This window comes from Amblyomma mixtum, chromosome 3, assembly GCF_055824585.1.
Source record: "Amblyomma mixtum isolate Tamu chromosome 3, ASM5582458v1, whole genome shotgun sequence".
In the NCBI taxonomy this organism is placed as follows: Eukaryota; Metazoa; Arthropoda; class Arachnida; order Ixodida; family Ixodidae; genus Amblyomma; species Amblyomma mixtum.
Genome location: NC_143014.1, coordinates 87,199,811 through 87,226,784, shown reverse-complemented (window position 1 = coordinate 87,226,784; position 26,974 = coordinate 87,199,811). Strand labels below are relative to the sequence as shown.

The 26,974-nt window shown below is 46.1% G+C and overlaps 1 long non-coding RNA gene across 1 annotated transcript in view; it reads right to left on the bottom strand.

The window, feature by feature from the left end:
• Positions 1–1,117: 1,117 nt before the first annotated feature.
• The window catches only part of LOC149350840 (uncharacterized), a 122,505-nt gene continuing 96,648 nt past the window's right edge, over positions 1,118–26,974 (bottom strand). The window contains exon 2 of the long non-coding RNA XR_016289472.1: positions 1,118–1,300. This is a non-coding gene — a long non-coding RNA (uncharacterized LOC149350840). The remainder of the gene's footprint in view (positions 1,301–26,974) is intronic.

Genomic DNA, 26,974 nt, shown 5'->3' with positions numbered 1-26,974 from the left:
GTCTCAGCGCCAGACACATTATTCATATTAATCACAAATACTCTGGGCACGCGCACTTACCCATCTGGCGACACTGGTGAGCCGCAAGATTGGTGCTCAATTTGTTTGCTGACCTATCACTCTAATCGTGTGGCCGAATATTTGAAGAAAATTATTTTTAAAAAATGCTAACGAATAGGCAGTTTCATTAAAATAGTGATCCGTGCGGTTTGCGTAGTCATATTAGTTCAGCTCACACAGTGCCCTAAACACAGTGCTCTGCATATTTGTCCCTAATCAAACGGTGGGTAGCGAAAAGGCTTCACGCTGAGGCACACTAGCCTCAAAATAGTAAGTTAAATGCTCTAAAATTTGAGCCTCAAGTACTGAAAATATTGTAATTTGAGCTCAAAAGCTGCGTCCAGACTGCTAGACTTCAAAGCCACGAACCTTTAAAAGATGTATTTCACGATTGACTGTTTGCAATTTAAATGCTTGCTTAGTACAACAATTCATGCTTTAGCTGATGCAAGCAAAGTGCAGTTATGAAGGAAAAAAACATAAAAAAAGATCTCCACAAAACTGTACCATTATTACGACTTAAATCCATCGCCTGTTTGCGTTTCTTACAAAAATGATCTTTTTGCACCGTTAGAATTTGTGATAGGGAAAGGAAAGGAGCAAGCAGTTAGAAGTGTTGAGCAGTGAAAAAATTTCAGTGAAGCGCGGAAAAAAACAGTAAAAATGTGGATGCAATCTTTATGCATGAGCAAGGAACCAATGATTATCGAACAGACGAACTTGTTATGTTTTTCAGGGTTTTTTCTGGATTGATTTATTACGGCATGTGCGTCTCCCTTGAGAGCGTTTTTCGTCTGCCAGGGTAAAGAAATGAGCACATGCACTCTTTCCGGAGAACGTTGAGACTTGGTAATTGCATGCGCATTCTGCTGCGACAACTTTCAGAAAATTATCGCAGCACTTGCTCGTACTGCGTTAATATGGGCAACTAATTATAAGTCCAGAGTAGCATCGCTAGTAACTTTGGGCTCCATTTTATTGGGAGCCAAAGACGCTAATATCGTGCGGATATTCGTTTGAGTTGCGCACTCATAAATGACTGGCGACTGACAAAAAGGAGAAACAGTTAACACATATTACTTTAATCCAAACAGCAATAGCACATTATTTGAGATTTTATTTTAATGCGTTTTCTTGCACTTAAGGAACGACCAATAACGAGGGCTTTACTACCAGACTTCCACTGGAGCGCGATCTGGATCCAGGAACCATCCGCCGCAAGCCAGACGACGAGTGTGCCCTGCAAAGATACAAACAAAATAGCAAACTTTCAGAGCAGTTGTAGCCTTTTCTTTCTTTCTTTTTTTTTTTTTTGCTCAGAAGCACTCGCTACTTTGCAGGCCTCGGAAATGTACTGACAAATATCGCGTCGACGGTTGAGTTCAGTGGAGCAAACGTTTAGTTCTTGGCTCCCAATTACTTGCCGACATTATGCTTTATTATTGTTTTTTCATGCCATAACGAGACACTACACGCCACGCTTTCATAAGGAGTGCTCTCTTTCAGGTATACTAATTGATAGCTCCCACCACTGAGATATGCTCGTCCATTTGTTCTGAGGTAAAAAGGTTGAAATAAAAAAGCAGGTAGCCACGGTTTCGTAGACGCATTACAAAAGCAACCTCTCCCTCTTCCCTCATCTATTTAAACTTTCATGGTGTGTTGCAGAGCGTAGCCCTTGGGGAAGGGTCCGAGTCGACTCCGAGAAATCGTGTTGAGTTCTAGAAATTTTATCTGGGAGGCAATCCCCATTTTCCTCATAACTTAAGTCACAGGCAGACAGGCAGTTCTTTCCGAATATTTAATTTTTCAGAATGAAAACAGAGAATACCATTCAATGAAAGAATGCCAGCATCTAAATGGACACTGAATACCTGTACATACGGAAGGTGGAAGAAACGACGACAGTGTGTTCACTTATTAGTTGAGCACTTAGGCAGACGACGATGTTTAATTGTACATGAACTTGAAGTCCTTAATTAAAATGTAATTTACGAATGGCGCAAGAAGGTGTTGTGCAACTGCGTCGCTGGAAACATAGAAACTCATTCGCATTAACTAGGTAGAGCTATAAATTTTAGTTTTGGCATTTTGTCCAAGGTAAATTGTACCCCACGAGATGTTTTCAAAACCTCTAGCTGAAACCCGCCTCTGAACGCGCACTAAAGGAATGTGTTCTCAGCTATAATTAATAATAGCGCGCTAACTTCCCCACCACATCCGAAGCAACAATGAACCGTTATCATCCGTTGTTGTAATCGGCTCGACTAGAACTCAAATTTGTGACGGAACAGCGCAAAACACCGGGACACGAGACAAGCGCTGACTTACAACTGGTTTTTATTTCGAAGAAACACTGCTTCTTATACCTTCTTCCCCCTCAAAAAAACACAACAAATGCGTCACAATCATATCGTTCAAGCGTCCAAAAAAACATAAGATAAATAATCACAGAGATTTATAATCACATTCTTAACATTTCAAATTCTTTCTTAGTCAAAGCAACAGACGGCGTGCTGACACAATCGTCGCGCAGACTCGCTATCGAAGCTGCCTCGATTATTTCCCTGACTAACTGGTCTTTGTGATTAGCCAAAGCTTTGCATTTCTGGAAAACAGGTGCACAACTTGTTGAAGGGCAATCTCTGCAATGAATTCCCAGGTTCCGGCAAGCTTGCTCGAAATTAGTTTTGTGTTCTAGTAGCCTTTCGTTCATGCACCTACCAGTCTGCCCTATGTATTGTTTACCACATGCCACTGGCAACGAATAAACAAGGCCTTCGGTGCACTCCACAAAGGGGGTTCGATGCTTTATCGTGCATCCCTGCTTCTTTTTGGTCGGGTCAGAATTGACTCGTCTGCACAGACTTTTGAGTTTGTTAGGAGCAGTCATCACTACATTCACGCCAGCTTTTCGACCTATGCTCTTCAGGCGATGAGAAACGTTGTGAATATACGGTATTGCTACTACCGGCCTCCTTTCTTTTTGTTTCTTTGCCTCATCTTGCTGCTCGGGCCTAGCCTGCATCAGGTGCTTTTTCATCTGCTTGGCAACAGAAACCAAAAGGTGCGAGGGGTAACCCGAGTTGCCAAGCCGTTCAGCCTAGCGAAGAAAGCTCACTTCCATTTTGTGAGCACATGATTTCCTCAAGGCATTTGTGAGGGACAAGTTCACAATAGCCCTCTTGGTCAACTTAGAGTGAGCTGATAGCGAGTCTGCGCGACGATTGTGTCAGACGGCGTTGACTAAGAAAGAATTTGAAATGTTAAAAATGTGATTATAAATCTCTGTGATTATTTATCTTATGTTTTTTTGGACGCTTGAACGATATGGTTGTGACGCATTTGTTGTGTTTTTTTGAGGGGGAAGAAGGTATAAGAAGCAGTGTTTCTTCGAAATAAAAACCAGTTGTAAGTCAGCGCTTGTCTCGTGTCCCGGTGTTTTGCGCTGTTTTGTCACAAATGAATAACCAACATGCCCAAGCTGCTGTCCTAGAACTCAAAGAAACATATAAAGCATGATGAAATGCGCGCTATCTATTCACCAGAACAAACGCGCATACATTAGAAGGCTTGGAAATAACCTGAAGCAGAATCAGCAAGGCGATTGAAGAAACGCACATCGACACTTGCTTGTCCTTCTCAATGAGATCAAATTATTCGAGAATATAAAACTTCTGGAACTTCAGGGAGCTGCAAACTAAAAATCCTTGTTTGCGGAGCACTCCTTGCTAACAACTTCGAGTCACAACAAAGAAAGCAGTAGCAAAAAACCTGCCTTCACACAAAGTGTTAACAAGGTACCAGTTTTAGCAGCTAACCAATTTTTTTAATTTAAACATACCTAGCACAGTATGTCCCATTATTAAGCTACTGCCCCAGTTATACACAGCCACAACACAAGCAGAGTAACTTTCAGTTATGGTAAATATATCGATATAGCGGCTGTAATGAACGACCTACATCCCCCTGTTTTTAGATTCTGATAAAATTCATGCAGTGTCAGCTCAGATGCTTCAGGTTTCGATGGCAGGTGCCGCGGCTAGCAACATCTGTTCCTTTAATTTTTTTTATTACCAATAAATAGCCACTAACAAGAACCACAAATTTAGCGCAAAAAGCCTGCGCTGCCAGACATTGTCTAAACAATTCTGTTATGTCCACCGCACACATATATGAACAATTTAAAATAATGTTGCACTAACTCCTCCAAAAGACGTGATGGTTTATTGAAAGTCAAGGCACACCCCAAATATTTCTGGGCGCGCGCAGTGCCCGAACGACGAACCACATCTCACTGAAGCCCCATCAGTTCTGAGCCCTTCACTAAGGCGTCCTTCATAGGCTGAGCTGCTTTGGGGCGTTAAACCCCATAAACCAACCAAACCACAAGTTGTGCCTGTCTGATCATCAACCTGAGCTGCAATGGTTAGCCTGGCTGCTATGTCTGCGGAGACGTAGTTTATCTGTCCCAGAGATTCACCGATATCGTGGAATAATATATTGGTGCCGTCTCTTTACAAGAGTAAACAATGCTGCTTTCTTCATTAATAACTGCCCCTCAGTGGGCCTCAAGCCACCAAAATTGACGTTATTTCTTTATGAGACGAGGAAAAGCGTAAAACACAGCAAAAAAAAAAACAAAAGAAAAACAAAATGTCTCTACTTTTTACCCAAAGCTACAAGTGAAACAATTTGATGCCACCTGGTGAAGGTAGTGACTGTGGAGCTCGGAAGGGAAAATCTCGCAGTAAAGGGAGAGAGCGAACGGGTCCGAACACGGGGTGCGAGAACAGGAAACGCTCGCCGCGAGACAAGTCGTGGGGCGCTGCGGCGCGTTAGGCCGGTCGTTTCGCGTCGAGGGAGGCGTGAGGAAGAGCGGAGGCACGCTGCTGCCGAGAGACACGGGAGGCGAGCAGACAAACAAGAGTGCGCCAGCGGGCACAGCGAAAACGAGGACGCCAGAGACGGAGAGGCGGCTACCGAGCCAGGAGCATTTGAAAACCACCCGAGGCAGCAATTCAAGATCGTTATCCAGGGCGCCATCCCAGCGCCCAGCACAAGGGTCCGAACAATCCTCGCCCGCGACTTTCCCTTCTCCCGAGCCCACTTCTCCGCATCTGGCACGGTCCCCGCACTCGCGCCCAGAGCCGCCAACGGCATGCAGCGAGCCATATGAAAAAGACCAAGAAGGGAAGCCAGCGGGCATAAAGGAAAGCGAGAAAAAAAAAGGGGGGGGGGGGGGGGGGGAAGAATGACGCGGCGGCTGCAGCGGCGGCAGCAGCAGCAGAAGCGTTGGGCTGCCGCCGCGGTGTGTACGCAAAAATAATATCCGTCTCCTCTCGTCGAGATAACCTCCTCGTCTTCTCGGCGCACTTTCACTGGGTCGCGTCTTTCCCCCTCACGGGCGCCCGCTCCCTCCGCGACACGCGTCTCCATGGAGACGGAGAAATATCGAAACACCACCAGAAACAATAATAATGCTCGCCCAGCACGAATACGTCAAAGTTGTCAATGGCAACCACACACATTTAATAACCGAAACTTCTTTTTTTCCTTTGCCTTCCTCGCTTGCCCGCTCCTTTTCCTTTCTTCCCCGAAGAGAGCGCGTTTTCGGCAGTCGCTGATTTCTCCCCCTCGCGGCGCACTGTCGCCTGTCCTCGGCGCTGCTCCTCGGGCGACGAAAGGAGGCGGCCGAGGGAAACAAGGCCCTGCTCCCGTTCCAGACAGAACTCGAGCCAAGTATATATGGGCGCTGCGGAGGGGGAGAAAGGCGCGGGCGAAAAACCAACGGGCATAAAAGCGGCCCGCGGAGGAGGAAAAAAGAGAGTAAAAGAGATTGCCGGCGTAAGAGACCGGCAGGCACCACACTGCGCGCCTGAGAGCGCCAAGCGCGCCGGGCTCCGTGGTATGGGCACTGAAGAAAAGAATTAAGGAGAGCAGCGCGCTCGCTCGAACCGAATAATTAGATTCTCTCTCAGCTTTTATTCCAGGCCGAGGAGTTTCTTTCCGCGGGGACCCTTCTCGCGCTCTTGATTCTTCTCATTCATTGTTGCGTGTCTCTTTTCCTTCTTCTGCTCATTGATGAACACTGCCGAGAAAAAGGAAAGGGGCAGAAAAGGAGTCGAGGCGGCCCCGGCACAAACAAATAAGCGAAATGGGACGCCGCGGGGAAAGGCGCTGGGCAAGAAGGGAGAAATATAGGGAGAGAAAAAAGGAAATCGGCAAGACTAAAGCGTTTGTTTGCTCTACGTGCAAACGCGAGAACTCGCCGGGGAATGAACGAACAAAGAGGCCAGTTTATTTCATAGGAGTCGTGTCTTCGCCGGAGCGGGTTCTTTTCGGAGCAGGAATTTCTTCGCCGAGAATTGGAGTGCGCGTGGGCTGCGTCCGAACGCTCGGGGCTGGTTTCACAAAAGCCGCTTGTATCATGGTCGCCCGACCGACGCAGTGTAGCCAGTGAGTCTCGAAATTCGAGACGAGCTGCGGAAAACGATTCCCAGCTCATTTTCTTGAAGCTTCTCTCAGTTGTTTCTTTTTCTCTTTCTTTCATCAAACTCACAGACGCGGTGCATTAAAGTAGCGGAGATGTTGATTTCTGCGCATTGCAGTGATGCAGCCATTCCATGTATAAATAATCATATTATAAGCTCTGCCTGTCCAGTCGTCTGGTCATTATAATTAGAAATTGAGTAAGAAAGTGTGCGTTGCGCCGAAGACTGCACCGTTCAGCCCTAGCGGACGTTTCCGCGAAGCCAACATATGTCCTGCACAGAATAATCTTTTGAAGCATATAGGTACTTACGAACTGCCACGGAGACCACACCATCTCAGCGAAAATTAATTTAAACCTAATATTGAAGGAAAGTAGGTCGTGAAAAGCATGCTTTAAGTAACGGCAGCGTTCAGTACAAAACTATTGGAAAGCATGCCTTTTCTAAACATTCAGAAAAGAGTAAGTCTATTTCCGCAATATTTTCTGTCGGCAGGAGCTTTCGGGAACTTGTAGGGCAGAGTGTTACAATTAACTGGCTGGCACTTTAGCACTTGGTAATTTTCTGCTCAAATAGGTATCTAGGCTTATGGAGTAGCTCGAGTAGCATTTCTCAGACCAAACAGCACCTCATTTGTTTTTATCGTAACTGGGCAGTTTAAGGCACAAACAAGCTCACATAAGAGCAAAATACGCTAACGAAACGATAAATCCCGGAGGAATAGAGGCCTGGCGTTTATATCAACCTCTTATCTGCAAAAACGTCTGATATGCTGTGCTTTCCCGTGCTAGCCATTGTTGTTCCAGCGGACGTCAAGTGGGGCGTCGACGCCACGGAGCTCTCAAGTTCTTTTCTTTCATTTAAAAGCAATTTACGCGAAGGCCGCCGTCGCTTCTAAAAATAAACCAAAAAATAAACAGTGGGGTCCTTTCGCCCCCCTTCCCCGCAAAAAGCAAAGAGCGCGCGAATAGCGGCGCACAAAAAGTGCGGGCGCACCCAGCAGCCGAGTCGGATGCTCTCGAGCATGAAGAAAGCCCCGAGCTCAATATCCACCTCATCTTAAGGGGGACGGCGGAGGGGAAGGAAACAAAGGAACTGGCGAAACAACAACGCCGGCTAACGAGAGCGACGGCGAATCGAGCGAGACAGCAGGAGTCGAGCACACACACCCACAGAGAGAAGGAAAAAACGGAGCGAGATAACACTGGGAGCCCGAAATTATTTCTCAGCGGGGAACATTGCAAGTGACAGGAAATTAAGAAAACAGACGACGGTCACCTGCAGGAAAAGGAAACGGAGGTGGTGGGGGATGTTGGCGAGACAAGAGGCAGCGGTGGCGCTGAAAGAGAAATGGATTTCGTGGGGCTCGGCTTTTTTTTTTTTTTCCCCGCCTCATCACCATCCTCGGACCGCCTCCACGCTCGAGTGTTTGCCTAGAACGCCTCGGCCGGGCCTGGCTGGCCGCCCTGTAGCCGTGGTGCACCAGTGCGGACCGAGACGCGCTTCAGAGCTGGCATCCAGCGGCGCCCGCGCGCGCACGCCGCCGTGACACCTCGGGCGAACCGCGGGCTTCAGCGTTGGGCAAGCTGGCCCAACGAAGAAGGCATCTCTTTCGTTTGCAACAGTCTTCCGCAGAGCTCTCGCACAGTGAGACCGCCGCCTCTTACGAGGACTGCTGCGAGAACGTGTTGCTTGCTTTCCCCAGAAGATCGGTCAATCGTGGGTGCCGCGCATGCCACCAAGATTGCGCGATGCCCTCCAAATAGATATGTGGCAGGGAAGCCGAGTTAACAACTGCGCACATAGCTACATGGGAACTTACAGCGCGTAACTTAACTGTCCAGCATCTTCTCGTCATCCGAACTGAGATCCTCCAAATACTTAAAAATATGCGTTAATCCGCACAGCACCTACACCCTTCAATATCGAAGCGACGCGCCAGCAGTGATGGAAGCTACTAAGTTTTCATACCACCAGACTTCTTTTCTTAAAAAGAGGCAAATACCCGCCTGCAGGGAACAAGTCGGCAGCGGGTCGGTCAGGCGAATCAATTGCAGCGACAACGACGCGAGAATTACGGGATAAATAGCAGTCATGTCTCCACTAAATATGCGTCAGGTTCAGTCTCGCCGAAAGCGTGCTGCCGACAGTCTGAGAAATGGCAAAAAAAATAAAAAAATCTGTGCACCCACTGATGTTTAGTTAGAAGACCCTTCTTCCGAACGCCAGTGAGGACATTTTTTCACACTGGATTGTTCTTCGCTAATTAGGCAAAGCTATAAGTCGCATCGTTTCAAGTAGGTTTCAACAAGCGCAAAAAACCAAGTTTTTGGAAATTACGAGAGCAAAACCAAAGCGCCTATCTCCGAATAAGCTTTCTAAGATTGGTGCGGCTTGCAGTAAAAAAAAAAAGACATGAAGCCGAAGTTAGAATTGTTTCACATGACCGCATCGGATGATTCTCCCAATTTCCGCTGCCTGTGTACTCGCCTCTGACAGGTTAGCGTTATTAGAGGCGGCCTGTTTTCATTAATAAATCATGGCGTGATTCATCGCTCGTGGGTGGCATCACCGCTGCGGCGGACCGGGCACGTATCTCTCCATCTGGTTTTTTATATACTGGGCTTTCTAACCCCCATTTTTTTCTTCTTGTTTTCTACCGGCCTCTTTTGGGGGGTTACAGGGATTTTGGGAGAAAAAAAAAAGGACAGAAAAGCTGCCTTCACCCTCCTTTCCCGGATCGTGGGCGCAGGAATCGTTAAGCCAGAAGGTTTTTTTGGGCGTGGGTGGATAGCAGGTCGGGAGTGTGGCCGGGTGTTCCAACCTCGAGGCTGGGAAGGTAATAAAGCTGCGACTCTTTGAGCCGCGGCCGCAGATTAGACGCCTGGACGCTAAGCGATTCGGCGTCGCGCGGGCGTCTGTCTGGCGATAATTAGGATCGTACCTATCGGGCTCCACGTGTGGGGCAGGAAAAACGAGCAAAGAAAGATCGCCCGAAAGAAAAAGCTTTAACAGCTGCACCCCTACTGCCTCCATTTTTCAAGTCTCGTGGCGTTCTTTTGATTGCGAATCTGGTCACGCCGCGATAAAAGATTCACGCTGCATACGTACTCAGCCGCCTGCTCTGCAAAAGAGAGTTAACTGGCCATCACGAAGGGATTGAAAATATCGACGCATGTGGCTGCTACATATGTTAGGTTTAATTAGACAACTCAGATGTATTCGAATTTTACATGCACTTCGTCAGAAGCATTCTCAACCCACATGTATTTACTTTTCAGTTTTAGTTCCATCTAAATGCGCACAGAATGCTTGAAATCCAGCTTCCTAGATGTCGTCATGACAAGGGGGATCAAAAATTGCCGCAAACTCGGAACAACTCATATAGATCGTTTCTATCTGGATATCGGTACTGTTGCAGCTGTTCACAGCCCGGCGACAAATTTTTCGACTGTAGGAATAGAAATAAATGGCAAGAAAAGGTCTGTCCATAACGCTGATGATATACTTCATGATTGGAGATAAGAAAAGAGAAGCTGTGATAGTCAACTTAGCGTACGGTGGATTCATGCACAGTATAAAAAAATAAGAAAAGAAGCCTATCGGCATACAGATGAACCGAAAGCAGGCATATCAATTAGCGCACTTTGAGCGCTCAGAGCTAATAAATTGCGTAACCAGTCTACAGAAGAACGGAAGGAACACCTTAAGCACGGGGACAGAGATAGAGCGGGCATGGATATTTAAAGCGGAGCAAGAAAGGTGATGTTAACTGGCATTACTCGTTAATAGCGTCGTTAACAATTCTAGGAAGTTTAGTTTGGTATAGTTATTAAGCCCCACAATGCCTCTCCTGTGAAAAAGTCCCTACTGTAATAAATGGTTACTCGGTGTTTGCACACAGCTGCATTCTCTCCAGTGACCAGCGTCCAACAACGAAGACGCATTTGTGAGCTCCTGAGCTCACATGTTGGCGCCATTTACGTTCTCATCGTTTTCTTTCCTCGTTGCGGTACAATTTACTGGTTCAGAGCTGCTATCGCGTGTCACTCTAGTATCTACAATAAGAACGAACCCCCGAAGAAGAGCAGCTATCAAGAGTAGAAGGATCACCCGACGTGTTTTCCCACCGCGGAGCGGCGCGTCAATGCAAAGCTCAGGCTCCAGGAGCGGCGCGCATTTGTCGTCATCGGGGAGAAAAAAAAATGAAAACGCTCTATTGTGCGTGGCGCCAGCTTCAGAGCGTAGCGCGGGCGTTACAGGCGCGAGCATGTGCGCGCGCTCCCGAACAAAACGAAAGAGAGAGGAGCCGGGATAGAAGGGTTGCCAGGAGAGGGGAGCAGAAGAGGGCCTTCACCCTTTCATCCGGTGTGCGCGCGGCACCGGCCCAACCGCGCTCAACGCGAGCGCGTGGTGAACGCGTGGCGTGTTCTCCCCATGCACGGGCGACGACCTTGACCCACAAGAGTCGGCCTTCATTCATCACGCTTCCCCCTTTAGGCACCCGGTTACTTTCGCCTTGCTCTCTGGGCGCTTTCCACTGAGGCATTCTTCGGCACGCCCGCTCGGATCGCCTTTATCTAGACACCTCTCCCCTTTCTTCGCAAAGCCCTATGCCAACAATTTCCTGTGGGGTGCGTTGCTCTCTTACGCGCGATCACCTTTCACACCTCGGCGATGACATGTCCGGTACTCAGGTTGCGGAAAAAACGCTGTGACAGTTAGGGCTGCCTGCCAGCTTCTTCACGGAGCTCTCGGCCAACTTGAGGGCGGCTCAGCATGAGCGCTTGCGGCTTTTTTGATCTTTTATGTCGGACACCTCCATCTAAATGTACGCAAATAATCCAGGCAGCGAAAGCTAAATAGCGTCTCTCGCTGCTCAAAAAGCAAAAGAAATGCTGCTATGTCCCCTTTAGCACGTGTCTATTGAGGAAAACCACCTTTTTTTTTTTTCCTGGCAGTATTTACAATTTCCTCGTTCTTAAGCTATTACGATGCTGCATGAATCTACTGGTAACACTGAAATGTACGTATAAAATGTCTCTTTTTCTAGCATGGAGAGAATGACACCAGAATGAGAATAGTAAACATGTCATCGTCTTCGAAATGGATCATGTTGCTACGCTGCCCTGTAACCTAAATTGCCGACCAATTTTTAAAATGCAGATACACACGTGTATTGTGCCGACGCTATCTGCTTCCTCTGCTTCATTTTTCTATTCTTCCAAATTTCTCTGGACAGCGTGGTAACTTATCTCTCTACGTACAAAGTCATGTGTTGCAGTGTACCCTTATAAAGACACGGATGGTCTACCCTGTTGCCACGCATCGCGGACCAAAAGTTGGTAAAAATCTCTCGTGCAAGCCCTGGAATGCACTCCTGCATAAAACAAAGCTCAGTTCGCTGGTTTATTCATGTAGCTTCATGTTACCCGCTGATACCTACGAAAAGAGTCTGCTTGCGGCGGTAACCATGCAAAGAACTTTCCAAATGCTCAACAGTTCACCAAATGATAACCATATTAAAACGGCGCCATTAAAATAGCTTTCCTCCAACGTCTTCTTGAGCCTTATCGCAAACGCCTAGTTCGTTAATCCATTGTGTAAAATTTTCTGGCTTAAAGTTTCAAGTGAACGACAGTCCCGAAGACCTGCTTCGAGCTTAAGCGCTGGATTCGAGTATGTCACAAAGATGAATAAGAGGTACTGTAAATAACATTACAATGAACAGCTGTAATTTTAAGCACTTTCACGCAAAAAAAAAAAATCAACATTCCCACCGCTGCAGTTAGAAACGCTGCATATATGTACGCCTAAAGAAGGGCTGTCATTTGGTGTTTAAGGGCATATAAAAAAAAGAACACTGCAATTAGAAGGGAAAAAAATGTGGCACGAACAAATTAGTTTTGAACAAAATGCTACTAGGTGCTTTTCTGAATTACGTTTGCCTCAATACACAATACGTCAACCAACTGCCACTTGTAAATGTAGAACAAGCATGTTTAGCTTCGCCATGCATATAGTTTATTCTCTAACAGTGAAATGTTTCTCATAGTATTATTTTAAGCGAAATAATTATTATCATTCTTATCACATACAGTATCGCGCAGTTCAATATACCTCCAATAAGCCTCATATAACGCAGGAGAAACAAAGTAGAATTTAGCCTGTCTGTATTTAAAGAATCAAGCAGGGATTATAGCGGCTCAATTTTCCTTCTTATTCCTTAGGCAGAATAACGTTTTACTTTCTCAACGTCTTGAAGAAACACGAAGGACACGTAATGTGAGCCTGGTCTACCCTTCACCGTAAAAACAGCCAAAGAACGAAAAAAAAAAACCTGCACTTCGCCTGGGATCCCTCCCACAACGAGCAAAAGCATGGACAAGCATTAGACTCGTCCTAAGGCGTGTTCTTGCCACACCTCAAAGCGGAAGATGCGATAATTCTGCGCTAGCAGGAGGGACTTACAATCGCAGGGATCAGCGAATCAAAAGCGAGCCTAACGATAATTACATAACCCATCGCCATCCCCTCTTTTTTTTTTTCTTCATTGAAAGCGAAAAAAAAAAAGCAAGTCCTTCCGCTGCGCTGGACTAACGTGCGAGAAATGCTAATGTCTTTAAAAAGCATTATGGAAACCACAGTCCTCTACAAAATGAGGGAGAGAAGAAAAAAAAAACATAATCTGGTTCGCGTTTGTGAGACAGTGCAAAACTCCGCCCACGAAATCCTCACCTCATTTGCTTCTTTTTACTTTAACTCCGCTCTCCTAAAAGCCGCATAGAAGCTTTGTCCTTGGTTGTCCGTTCTTTCGAGCTCCTCGGCGCTGCGCCTAATGATAATACCTCGGCGTTCAATTTATAAAATAACCTAGAAGAAGAAAAAAATCTGGGGAAATGGAGAGGAAAGAGGAAATCACTATGGGCAAGAGCGAACGAAGCGGGCAGAGAAAGAAGGCCAGAAAAGAGATGCCATTTTCTGTCTTCTCGCTTTTCATTACGGCCCTTTGCGTCTTTCCTTCTTTTTTTTCCTTCTTTCTCTTCTCCACCTTTTCCCCTCTCTCTTGCAAGCGCTGTCGGCTGCCTTTTGCGTTCTCTTCTTCGGCATCATCTTAGCGGAAATAATCCGGCCTCATCCATTCTCTCGCCCTCCTCCGCCTTTGGCGCTATTTTCTGCCCGCGCAGCCGTCTTCCCCTGCAGGGGAAACTTCGCCTCTCGACTCCTTCTTCCGGCGCACTTTCCCCATCGTTCTCTTTCTCCCCTCAAGCGGTGGCGCTGTGTGCAAATGAGAGCGCACGCGCGGCGCACTCTTTAATAATTCTCCGTAGTAATTACGCAGTCTGCGCAGGCGCGGTGCGTCTCGCGGCGGCCCCGTCCTCCGCCCTGTGCATTCCTTTCCACTCGGTTTCTCTCCTCCTCACCCGCCCTCGCCATTTCTGCTTCTCCCTCTCTCATCGTCTTCCCTCCTCTCCCCATCATTTGCTTCCAGAAAGGATTTTAATGGCGAGCACTCTAGGAGCCCCTTTGGCGTCTAGTTATTTTTTTCTCTCTTCCCTTCGTCGCGAGCCGCCTTGAGGGATGGCGAAAGGAAAACCGAGAACAGCGCGTCGCCGTCGGCGCCAGTGGGGCCGACGAGACTCAGCTTCATTTCGCCCGCATAATAATCCGCCATATTTTGCGCTCGACGCGCACACTTGTGGGGGTGATTGGTCCACCATCTTGAAATCCTTTCTTGCACAGACCACCGGAAGACAAGGCGCATTGGAGTTGAGAGCTTTTGGAGAGCCCATGGCTAGGAAGGTCCTGCATTGTGACTTATGCCACCAAATAGCGCTACTAAAAAATCAACTGCTGCGCTGTTCGAGTTTTGAAACTCTCTGACCCCTAGAAAGTATTTAACATGGGATAAGAAGTCGTGTTTGTGCGCGTAGTTGAGTCGGTCCTCATGGCTACATATTTCACTGTCTCCCTGTAAACCTTGGAGGGCTGAAATTTGTAATAACCGCAACGAAAAGATTTTTACGGCTGCCTCTTAAAAAGTCTTCATTGCAGAAGCTCATTGTTCTAATTACAACGTAAATAACGATATGATACGAGCTACTGCGCAATAGGTTTTATGACAGAGGCATGAAAGCTCTACTACGTGGTTATTTGAATTCGAGCTTTTCTTCTGATGCTGGCACTTCGCATGACAAAAAGCTTCATTCTGAACGCCGTAGCAGCACTACCATACTTGGCGATGGGTGTCTCACCTGCTACTTTTCGTGTTAGGCGGTACGAGGCTCGAAGTGAGCCAGTTGACGAGGAAGCGTTTCTGCTCCCGCGTGCTGTTTTATTGTCCGTAAACCGGTCTGAAATGTGCGGCTTTTGGGCTGTAATATTTCGATTGCCAGTAGAACCCATTATTTCTCGTCATCGCTTTCACTGCTCTTTGTCCGGCAATTCATACTTCTGTGCTTTGTGGCTTGTGTCCCTGCTGACGTTTACCGCCCGATTGTTTGTCCTGCAGAGCATGCTTCACTGTTAAAAGCCCTAGTGGCAGGAGAAGCCAACTTTTCAAGAAAGCAGGAGCGAGGTTAATGGGGTTTCCGTCATCCTATGCTGATGTAACTTGAGTCTCAAAACAAAAAAAAAAAGTGCGGTTAGCAACTTCGCTCTTCATAAAGGTATTTTCTATTCAGGGCAGCTAACGTTGAGATAGAGCTGCTATAGCGAAGTTCATTTCCGCATCATGTTGAATGCATGCTGGCGAAGGGAGCAAATGTACATGAAGCCACTTTGAACTGGTTTTCTATTTTCGCTTTTGTGACAAAAATAAAAAAAGAGAATGCCCGATTGTGTTCTGCTGTCAACTATGCCACTGCTGCATCTGTCTTCAGAACCTATGTCATCAGCTCAAGTCTCCCCTCCATTCAAAGCTGGTTGCAGCAGCGATGCATAATGATTTTTTAAAACAACAATAATCCTTGCCACCATACTCCTGCTTGCTCGAGAGGATAATCAATAAAGGGCGAAGCAGAAACAACTAGCGCGCAGAACACTGGTGCATGCCTTCGAATGTAGCATCTTTCGTCTTGGTATACAAGCTGAAGTGCAACGAGACCATATGGTACAGAAACATGATGTCGCTGAGAGTAGGAAGCTGATGGGCCTGTTTGAAAAACCTCATGTTTGTTACACAACACAACACAACGAAATCCTGGCCTCCTTAAGTAAGCGCTATAACCCGTAGAACTATTTTTCAGTGTTCTTAGCGCAAATCTTTGATCTCTTGGCATTAATTTCAAACTGTCTTTTAATATGCTGAACTCAACATTTCATGTGCAAATCACCAAAGCAGTGATAACTATTCAGCTACTAAGCATCTTTGAATACAGCGCATGAGTGAGCTGTCTTGCATTCAGTTGCACCTACACAGGTTACGATTATTCTTGGTCCGTAGTGGTGCCCCGTATACTATGCAACTCTAGTCCTGAGTGAGCACAGCCTTCTGGTTTGATTTGCGGCTGCGTAGGCCTACTTAGATGTAAGTGAAATGTAGACGCAGTCGTATAGTGTGATATCAGTGCACGCTAAGGAGCGCAATGCGGACAAAAGTTCTCTAGATCTCTTGTCTAGATTTGTGTAGCGAATGCAGATTCATTGCTTTTTGTGCTTCATGCATCATGCTTCCTATGGTATGCTTCGCTGTAGCCGTGACATGTAGATACCTTTTACTTTCATTGTGTTTGGACAAGCTACAAGAGCAATATTTTTTTTGCCTGGTTCAGGCGACAAAATTTGTTTCTTCTTAGCCTCTACTCGGCAAACAAATCCCATAATTTATCATTGAATTCACACGCCATATTAACTTTAAATTCATTACGTTGCGCACATAGCATGTTGAGCTACCTAAGATACCTGTACAGGGCGTTTCACATAAGATTTCACACAATTTCTAAAAATAGGCTTTTTGAGTTAGAAGACCGCTTTTTTTCAGTATTGAATTTTTAGCGGTGTAGTTCGTCAGAGAAAAGCTAACTAGCGGATTGGTTAACTAATATTGAATAGCTAACTTTTCAACTTTTACAGTTAAGCTCCTTAATTACTGAGAGACGCGTTCTCCACCGTAAGTTATACCTATATCAGTTTTTAGAATTTCGAAAACGCGGTTACCCTCGGCGCTTTGGCCCAACAAATTTTGCCCATTTCGATGAGCTACGTGCACTAGAAGGGCTGCTATGTCTGCAAGCTTTTCGAAATGCCATGTATTCTGGTGCGATGTAGCCAAAATTTGCTGGGTCACAGCGCCAAGAGTAGCCGCATTTTCGGAATTCTAGAAACTTAACTGGATATTTCTAACGTTGAGCTACATGCCTCTAAATAATTAAGGAGCCTAAAAGTAATAGTTAAAAAGCTAACTATTCAGTATTAGTTAACCAGCCTGCTAGTTAGCACGTCTTAGCTGTATTGTGATGCAATGAACCGCTAAGAATGCTATGCTGAAAAAAAAAGCGCTCTTCTAAGTCAAAAATCTTATTTTTAAAAATCGTGTCAAGATTTAGGCGAAACACCAGATATAGCGCAAGCGGTATTCATGGTATCAGCAACGTTGAGATCCTCTACTCTTTCCGCCAAAAGTTCTCTTTGCTTATTTTCTTAACGACACAATTTTTCCCATATTAGTAAGACTAATAATAATAATAATAATAGCGCAAAAAAAGAAAACAACTGGAGTAGTCTTGCTAAATTAATAATGTATTGCAAAGCAGCACATTGCGTTCGTGTGCATGTGTTTTTTTATTACTGAAATTTAATAGTGCAATAGACCACCGGATATGAAAACACGAAGTTTAGAGGTCGTGGGTTCAGATCCCGCAAGCGGCACGCAGTTGTCTTTCTTCAACTCTCGAATTAATTATCCTTCAAGAGATAAAAGAGTTGCACTATTAATTTCCCATTGGTCAACAAGAAAATAGAAACATTCCCCTAGGCTCCTTGGTTTTGGTGGCTGTCGGCTTCCTTCATGTATTGTTCTGAAGGGCCACTTTTTGCATTCCTTTCGCAGTGTCATCAGCCGTCTGTAAGCCAGAAATTTACATAATTAACATAAACATTTAGGTTACCAGTAAGATTTTATATGTATCACACTCAAACAGAGTGCGATAAAACTGACTTGTAGCTTGTACCGGCTGAACAGACCTGCAGTCTTTCAACTAAAAACACGGTGAGTCGCAAGTCTGACAAACAATACCAGTTATTTTCTTGTTCTTTCCACGCCTCAGTAAGGCTTTCTCTCGCGCAATGCTTTTGCTCGCTCTCTGTTAATCCAGTGCGTTTATATAGATTTTTGTGATTTTTGCACACCTTGAGACATTCTGAGGGCACGAAAATCCTAACACGCCTGCAGGTGAAGTTATAAACATTGCGGGCTGTACACAGAGGAGGAGTTGAGGGCTAACATTAATACACCACATACGAGAGAAAAACGAGCTGCTGAAGAGCCCTCGACTCTGAATTTCTTAGCAGGGAAGCCAATGGAAAAAGCAATAATTCTGCACCATGCGGCTTTTTGAACGATATTAGCATGAAAGTACAGAACAAAAACACCAACCCACCAGACGCAAAATAAACACTGCACTTATCAAGTACACGGAATGAAACTACACGGCTTTCTTTTCGCCCTGAACCCTGGTGTTCGTCATTTCTTTCTTCTTCTCTGCCGGCACACTCTTCCCCTGAAGCTTCCAATAACAAACAAACCGGTTCCTCTCGACAGTGAATGCAACGACACACAGAAAGGACGTAGGCACGGTAAAGAAGCAACGAAGGCGAATAAAACCTTCGGAAGAATTAAGCTTCGTTTCGCAAAGTGGAATTGCTAGAATGAAAGGAGGAAACGGGCGTCCTGGCGTGTGTGCGGGACTCAACTTTATTGCATGTAGCTTCGTGAATCGATACGTACACAGGAGGGCTTTTCGAGACACAGGGGTCGGCGGGCGGGAAACGGACTAGAGACAAAAAGGCACTATCGACAGGGGAAAAACCCAATGAAGGAGGAAAATAATAAAAAAAGAAGAGTCAGAAGATGGCAGGAGAGCCTTCTCTAAGCAAACTACCCGCGCTTCCGAGGATGACTGCTCTGTGTGGATGCGAGGCGGGGATTCACCCACAGGGCTCTTGCAACGACTGCCAGCCTCGGAGAGGGCCGTCGGTGCGGGGTGTGAGGAGGAAGCGATAGCCCAGACTGCGCCGGACACATAATCTGAACGCATTTAAAATAGGGAGTGGCTTTCCCCATCTCCCTAGATAGGCTCCCTCCTGGCTGGCCTCCCCGATCGCGTCATGGCGGTGGTTGCCAGAGCCGGCTCAGGTGAAAATTAAAACCGACACGCAGACGGGGAGGAAATGTCGAGCGGGGAGAGGAGAGGCCGGCAGGCGTCCAAGGGGAAAAAAGGAGCGAGATGGCGACCGCGCGAGGACGGAGACGCTGACGCTCGTTAGGGAGGACGCCATATTGAAAAGATTTAAGCCGCCTCTCTCTCTGTCGCGCCAACGCGGCCCAACAAAAGGGAGCGGCACTGGCGTCGTCCTGGGCCGCGGAACACGCGATATGGTCTTCAGCGGTGCGCTTCTGGGCAGGAAAGAAAGAGATCTTCGTTCGAGCGAGTGATGGCGTTGATCCGTGCGGTGCTGACGCCGGCTCCTACGCTCGAGCACGCTGGCGATCTGATACTGGCGAAGCGTTTATTGACACGCGTGTCGAGGGGCAACGCACTTTAGTTCTCTGCCATTCGCTGCATGCCGGGCTGCGACAAAGCCCTCTTTTCCTTTGCCACGCTAAACTAGCTGGCAAGAGCAGCAGCCAAATTAAATCTACTTCGGCTTCCGTTCGAGGCGATCACCTCAAAGTAATGCCCAGACTTCGTCAACTTTAGCACAATAAGCAGTACATTATCGTACGGCCTCCTTAGCTGTACTATAGATATTTTTAAGTGCCATTACATACGCCATTTCTGCATCCTGGTTCTGTAATGCCTCCATGACTGCTGAACCAGGTTGTAGAACTGATAAAGTGATAAAATCCCAATTAGGAAACATGATTACTCCGCTACTGTTCACAGCGTCTTTGCTAGAGGCATTCAGAGAAATAGAGCGGGAACATTTGGAAATAAGAGATAATGGAGAATTTTTTAGTAATCTTCGATTTGATGATGAGGTTGGCTTGCTAGGTAAGTAACTCACGGGACGGAATCCAAAGCATGATCAATGACATAGAAAGGCAGGGCAGAACGGTGGGTGTGAAAATTATAACCAGAAAACTAAAGTCATGTTCAACAGTCTCGGAAGGGAACAGCAGTTTGCAATAGGCAGTGAGGCGTTCGAATGGTAAGGGAAAACGTCTACTCAGGGCAGGTAGTGACCGCAGATTCAGACCACAAGAGTTAAATAGCTAGGAGAATAAGAAAGAGGTGGAGAGCATTCGGCATGCACTCTCACATCCTGAATGAGAATTTACCAGTATCATTTGCCCGTACTCGCCTATAGGGCAAAAATGTAGAGGCTAATGAAAAGGGTTCAGCTTAAACTTAGAACAAAACAGCGAGCTATGGAAAGGAAAATTATAGTAGTAAAGTTAACAGACAGGAAGAAAGCAGAGTTTGTCAGGGAACAAACGCGAGTTGCATCTTAGTCTAGATAAAGAATTAAAACTGGATGATGGGCAGGACATATGATTTACAGTATTATTCAAGCGTAGCAGGGGGCGCACAGCCGAGCGGACGGTGAAAATGAGAAGTCTGCGGGGATAAGGTGGCCGCAGCTGGCACAGGGCAGCGTTATAATTGAAGGAATATGTGAGAAGCTTTAGTTCTGCAATAGGCGGTAGCTCGGCTGATGATGACGACGATCGTAAAGCCAGGAAAATACTGAGTATACACTTTGTTAATTGCACTGCACAGTGACTAACGCATGTGCAGAAGTCGAATTGCCTTTCAAGAATCCTGTCCTTTGTTAGTATTGCTCCCCTCTTTCTTTCCCCCTCTCTGCCCTTTCTATCCCTTTTATTTCCGCTAGCCGCAGCTCAGGTGCTTCAGGCTTCGATGGGAGATATGTCGGCGAACAACATCTTTTCTTCCGTTTTTTTTTTATTTTATTGAGAATAAAACCACTAAAAAAGAATCGAATAAAAAAAGAGATGAAGACAGCAATCAATTTTTTTTTCTCCTTATTTTGCTGTGGTACCGCAAAACTTCTCAAACACATCACGTCTAAGCCGCAACGGAGTCCTGGTCTCTTTAATTTTAAGGGAAAGTAAATCATATCGCAATACTAAAACAAATGCAGTCAAGGCAAGCGATGTCAAGCCTGTCCAGGTTACGCAGCTTGCGAAAGTCACACGTCGGACTAAAAAAAAGGAGGGGTGTCGATTACCACTCAGAGTCATGCCATAAGACACGTTGTATGGGATTTATAGTTAGCGGCTATCCCCAGTGCTGCTTGAAACAAAAAGGGGCGTTAAAATAGTCCACGCAACTACGGCACAGGGTAAAAATAGCCCTTTCTTGATTTTACAGGGATGCCATGAGGTGCTCTATGCTACGCCCCATTACGCCACGTGAGCGGAGTCTAGATGGCTCTGTATTTCTCTGATTAAGATGCTCAGATAGATCCCCACGCGTCGCCCATATGCTTGTCGACACGTTTCTTTCGTTCAGGAGCCGGTTGTGCACCCCATATGCACTCTGGAACGGGAAGTCCGAAGTCTGCCAATAAAAAGTAACGCGCTCATTGGCTTGCGTTTCAGAGAGCGTTCAGAGCGCAAGCCTTCCTTCGGTTCTTTGGTGGTGCTGTCTTTTCATCTGTTGTGTAGAACACATCGCTGTGCGCGCTCGCTGAGTGGGCAGCACAGTCGTGCTCACAAGGCTGCTAAGAATGGTTTTCGCAGTTCTCTTGTAAAGCAGCAAAACTAAACATACGGCATTGACACTGTTGTTGCTGGAGGCACCGCTGTCGATTATTTAACGTACGGGTGTTGGGCACGGAAGGGGGTGGCGTTCGAATTACGAGGTACAATACAATTTTCGGCAGTGTGGCCGCACTGCCACCTTCAGTTGTTTGTGGGTTGTTCGAACGACTGCCAGAATGCGTTTCAAATAACTTTCGGAACGCAAGTTTCTTACTGGGAATGCTGCGGGGTAGCTCCAGAAAGCATTTAATGCCTGATAAATTCAACTTCCGCCCCCTTAATATGCCAAAAAGTGGCAGCAACAGCCGAATCATTTTCCCATAGTTTGTGGGAAATACCTGCCATGGTGGCTCAGTAGCTACGGTGTTCGGATGCTGAGCTAAAGGATAGTTTCCCAGCCACAGAGGCCACACTTCGAATGACGCGAAAATGCAAAAAGCTTGTGGGCTGTGTAATGTCAGAGCGCGTTAAATGACTTTATGTGGCCGAAATTAATCCGCTGCCGCTACACTACGGCATCGATCATAGCCCATGTATATCTTCGAGAAGTTAAGTCCCCCATACCACACCAGTTTATGGTTTATGGTTTATGGTTTTCGCAGTTGTGTTCGCTACGCATACAGTCAACTGCAGCAACAGCGATATGAAGTCTACGTTGCTTGCTTTGTGATGACAAGAAAATTGTCGATAGTAAAAACGGACTTTTTCTCTAATTGCAGTCACCTCTTCATATCAGAAAAGCATGTGAGCATCAGAAATATAAAGTACAATCAACTTGCCCATTCGGGTTTAGCTCGGTTGATTCTACGGTAACCTACACACTGGGAAATATCACGTCCTAGGCCGAGACTTTGGAAAGTGATACTGATGCATTGGTAAATGCGTGTTTTCTGCACTGTCAAGAATAATGTATTCGTTACACCAGTTTATCGAAAATGAATAAATTTCACAAAATGAAACGCCATCCTATAGCAAGCAGATAAGCTACTTATTTACTGTATCTGTTACACTTAAAGGTGTTACACTCAATGTGGATACTTGATGTGTTCATAGATAAAAATGGGGCTGTGTACTACTCTTACTGCTTCTCATGCTTTATCTACGAAAACTGTGAATATTTATAAATGGCAGTAGAGCAGGCCGCCTTTGGAGAGGGGAAAACATTATTAGCATGGTTTTTAAGACGTACACATAACCTATGTTCTTAAATGCGGTGCTTCAAAGTGACACTACCGGGGCCCATTGTGTAATCAACCATTCCTCTGTGAACTTAAATGCGCAAGTGCTATAGCGGGTTTCGGGAAATAGAAATAGGCCTGTTTGTTTGTTTTCGATCTTCGAATATAATCAAATTATGGTTTACGGTTTATGAGAGTTTAACGTCCCAAAGCGACTCAGGCTATGAGGAACGCCATAGTAAAACGCTCCGGAAATTTCTACCACCTGGGTTTCTTTAACGTGCACCGACATCACACAGTGCACGGGCCTCAAGGATTTCGCCTCCATCGAAATTCGATCAACGTGGTCTGGATCAAACCCGCGTCTTTTGGGTCAGCAGCCGAGCGTCATAACCACTGAGCAACCGCGGCGACATAATTGAATTATATTAGGGTATTTCCTTTCTCAATAAAACACCACTGGGCACTTGAGGCTCTGATTTACCATTTAACGGAATAATGGCAATGTAAAAAATAAAAATAATAGTTCAAGCGCCAATTATCTTATGATTTTTCAAATGGAAGGAAGTGTTAACTCATCAATTTTTTACTCGAATTATAGAAAATCACAGCAATACAGTGAGCACTCAAGCGCATGTCGCTGAAGTTGCATTTCGAAGACGCTGCTCGGGTAATTTCTCAGAAGTACTAACATGTCCCAATACGCATTACGGTATAAAGAAAGGCAAAAAAAAAATCTAGCATTGCCTTACGGATCTTGCTTTTCAACCTAGCATGAATGTAAAGAGGCTAGCGCGAGACGGATTACAGGAGCGTTTCAGACTTGCAGAACCCAGTGTCATAAGCCTACACGCTTCTAGAGCGCGCCCGAGCCTCGGCCCCGCGACAGCGCCGACGACGCGCGCAGTGCCCCCCTCACACAGACACTTTCCTCCCCCCGTGTGGTGGGCAGGGGAGGCGGCGGTCAATCGGCAGGGGCCTCCGCGGGCTCATGTCCGCGCTGTAATCGAAGCCGCGAGCCCAGAAGGAACCGCGACCACTGGTCAGTCTGTCAGCGCCGTGGTCCCCTGCGGACTCCCAAGGGTGGGGGTGCACCGCGGGGCTGGTCAGCCGCGCCAATCGAACCTGGCAGCGCGCAGATAGAGCCGCGAGAGCAGGGACGTGCCAGCCCGTGGGCAGGCCGGGTTCTAACCCCTTCCGGCCCAATTAACGCGCGCCGCGGCGCCGTCCAGGCGAGGAGGGAGGTCCGGGTCCGATCAATTAATTACGCCCGCTGGGGCTCCACCCCTGCGCGCCGGTGTCCATTGTGGAGCGCGTACCCCTTTCGGGTCAGGGGAAGCCGAGGATTACAGGAAGCCGGGGAGCGGCCCTCGCCCCTGCGCGCGCGCGCCGCTAGTGTCCCCCAGCGCCAGTGATTGGAGCCGCGCCAGCCGAGTCAATATTATGGAAGGCGATGCCCGGCCGACTGTGAAAAGGGTTAATGCGCATAACTTATGCGCCCGGCTCACCACGAGCACCTGGGCTTCGCCCCGGCAGATGAGGCCAGCGCTGAGCGGGGACAGTGCCAGTTGGCGAAAATGTGAACGCGAAGCATTTTCCTCATGTTAACGCGTTACCAGGGGGCTCTTATTATGCCTCCGCAATACCCCGCTGAAACAAGGGTTTATTTAGGTCACCTTTCCCATAAAAAGGAACTATAATCCAAGGAAGCGGCTTTTGCTTCCAGTTTTAAACCAGGATAAATATTTATTGCTTCATTCGGCTCATATTGTCCGGCACTTGTGAATGGGGGATATCATGGTACAAATGTAGTATAGGTAGACCCGATTTACAGTATACTCTTGCCTAGTTACAATAACATGGAGAACGGTAAATTGCAAATCATGGGGCTTAACGCTCTGAAGATACACATGGGCTATGAGTAACGGTGGGCCTCCGGATTAATTTAGGTCGCCAGGGGTTATTTAACGTGCGCGGACGTCGCACAGCTGACGGGTGCCTTTTGCGAGTCGCCTCCATTGAAATACGGCCAAGCAAGCTGTTGGGTGAATTGGTGACGATCTTCCGTAGTTACAGCGCGAGAGACGGGACAAGAGAGTACGACAGAACACAGTGCTGTGTTTTCTCATCCTCTCTTGTCCTGTCTTCCGGGCTGTAACTATGGAAATACAACCGCCGCGGCCGGGTTCTAACCCGTAACCTTGAGAACAGCAGCCGAGCGCCAAAGGCACTGAGCCATGTGTGGTGGGGACGGAGAAAGGTGCGCATTATATGAATCTAAAATACGTCGTTAAGCATGTTTCACGGACTACAGTTGCGAAACGAGTTTTTAATTCCCGATGTCACAATGATGTAGAGGTATCTACTCTGTACGTTCCTGAACACCGCAAGAATCTGTGGTTTAAACATCTTTTTCAAGGAGTATGGGCAATACTGTATGTCGCTGATAACATATCATCTCCATCTGAGTGAAGATATACAAATGATTTCTCTCTCTCTTAATTTTTGAGCATCGAAAAATGATCAAGGAATGGGTGCTGGTTCTAAACGAAAGATGCGTTCACAACATTTGGACGCTTAGGAGTAAAATGCATGCAAGTTCTTTCTAAAAATTTAACTTCTAAACGGCATATTACATATTTAAATAGATGATTTATGAATTTTTACACGGGAATGAAACTCTGTGGGCTGCGAAGTACTCTTTAATAAAGAGCTCCGGATTAATTTCTACTTCCAGGATTCTTCAACGTGCATCTAAGTTGCAGAACACAGGGGCTCTGGCGTTTTGTCTTCGTCAAAATGCAGCCGTCGGCCAAACACTGATTCGCCGCGGTGGTCGTATGGCAAAATTTAACCGAAATAAGCGATGTGTTTTCGATCAACTTTTATTTCAGAATTTCATTTACTTACAGGTACATGCCCAACAATTCTGGACAAAAGCATTTTTGAACGGCAAAGAATTTAATTTATTAGCGCAATTTTCTCATCTATTTTGTGATTTCACTACAACAATCAACAACAGGCTTGCACTTTTTTGCTATTAACGTTTTTGCTATCATCAAAAGCGTTCCCTATTAGTTTTCTATCGCAGTCTTAGCTGCTCGATCCAAGCGATGGAAATACTATAAAGGAGAAATGTTGCTACATGTGAGAAAAATCAATCATTACCTTCAATATTTTTATACCAGCAACTTACAGGTTACTAATATTCAAAGATGTTTTCCAAGAATGTTGGACATGATATGCCTAAACAGAATGCATTCTGAGGAATTCTGATCAAATTGTTTGCTTTACGGCACTGGATTACGCGAGGACAACATTTTGTGCACTGGAATTTATTAAAACCTACAACGTTTCATAATAAAAGTCTGCACCATTATTTGCTTCCAATTTTGCGTGGACGAAAAACTTTTAAAATTATTCGTTGCTCCTCTTTTTGCATAATGTTCCTTTCAATTTTCTTCGTCAGATAGGAATCCTTTATTTAGCAGATACCTCCATAGTGCACATACACACGCAGTGGCACTTTAGCGCATCTGACTTTTCGCTACGGATAAATCTTACGTTTATTACACATCTTCGTGTCTTAACTCTGAGTGTCCGAAGCAAAACCTGCCAACTGAATTTACGAACTCTACAGTAACTGTTTTCTAATTCAACCTTTCCCTTTAAAGAGCTGCATAAAATTCTCACAAAATAGAAAGCTCTCTAAAATTCCGTAGATTTCTAACGCGAAGAATTTTCGCACACAAAAAGCACCCTGTCTTATCGCCGAGTGGTGCACGATCCAACATTGTTCAATTTTTTTTTTCTGTTCAGCCAAAACATTACTGTATGCAATTTCCAAAGCAGGTTCGTCGTTGCCTCCGATCATGAAAAAAAAATCTCGAAAGCGTTCCTCAGTGAAACCAAACGCCAAATTAATCTCAGTAGTTGCGCAACAGAAAACTCCTCCGAGAGTTAAAAAATATACCGAATGAAACCTGCTCGCATACTGGGCGCGCAGACTATGACGCTGAACCTTAAAAGTCATCTTGTTTAGTCAAATTGATTGCATCCTCTTACGCAGCCTAAAAACAGAGTCCCCGGGATATCACTTTTCAAATGGGATTCGGCGCTCTCCTCATTTTTGCTTACGCAAGCTCACTTAGTCGAGTCTGCAGAAAGAGTAACTGCCCAAGTAACGAACATTGCACGAGTTCAGGCGCGTGTCCCCCGAGATGGCGACGGTTGAAGGTGTCGCAAACAGTTCGCAGATGCCTGTTTTAAATTAATCCAGCCTTTCTAGGAAT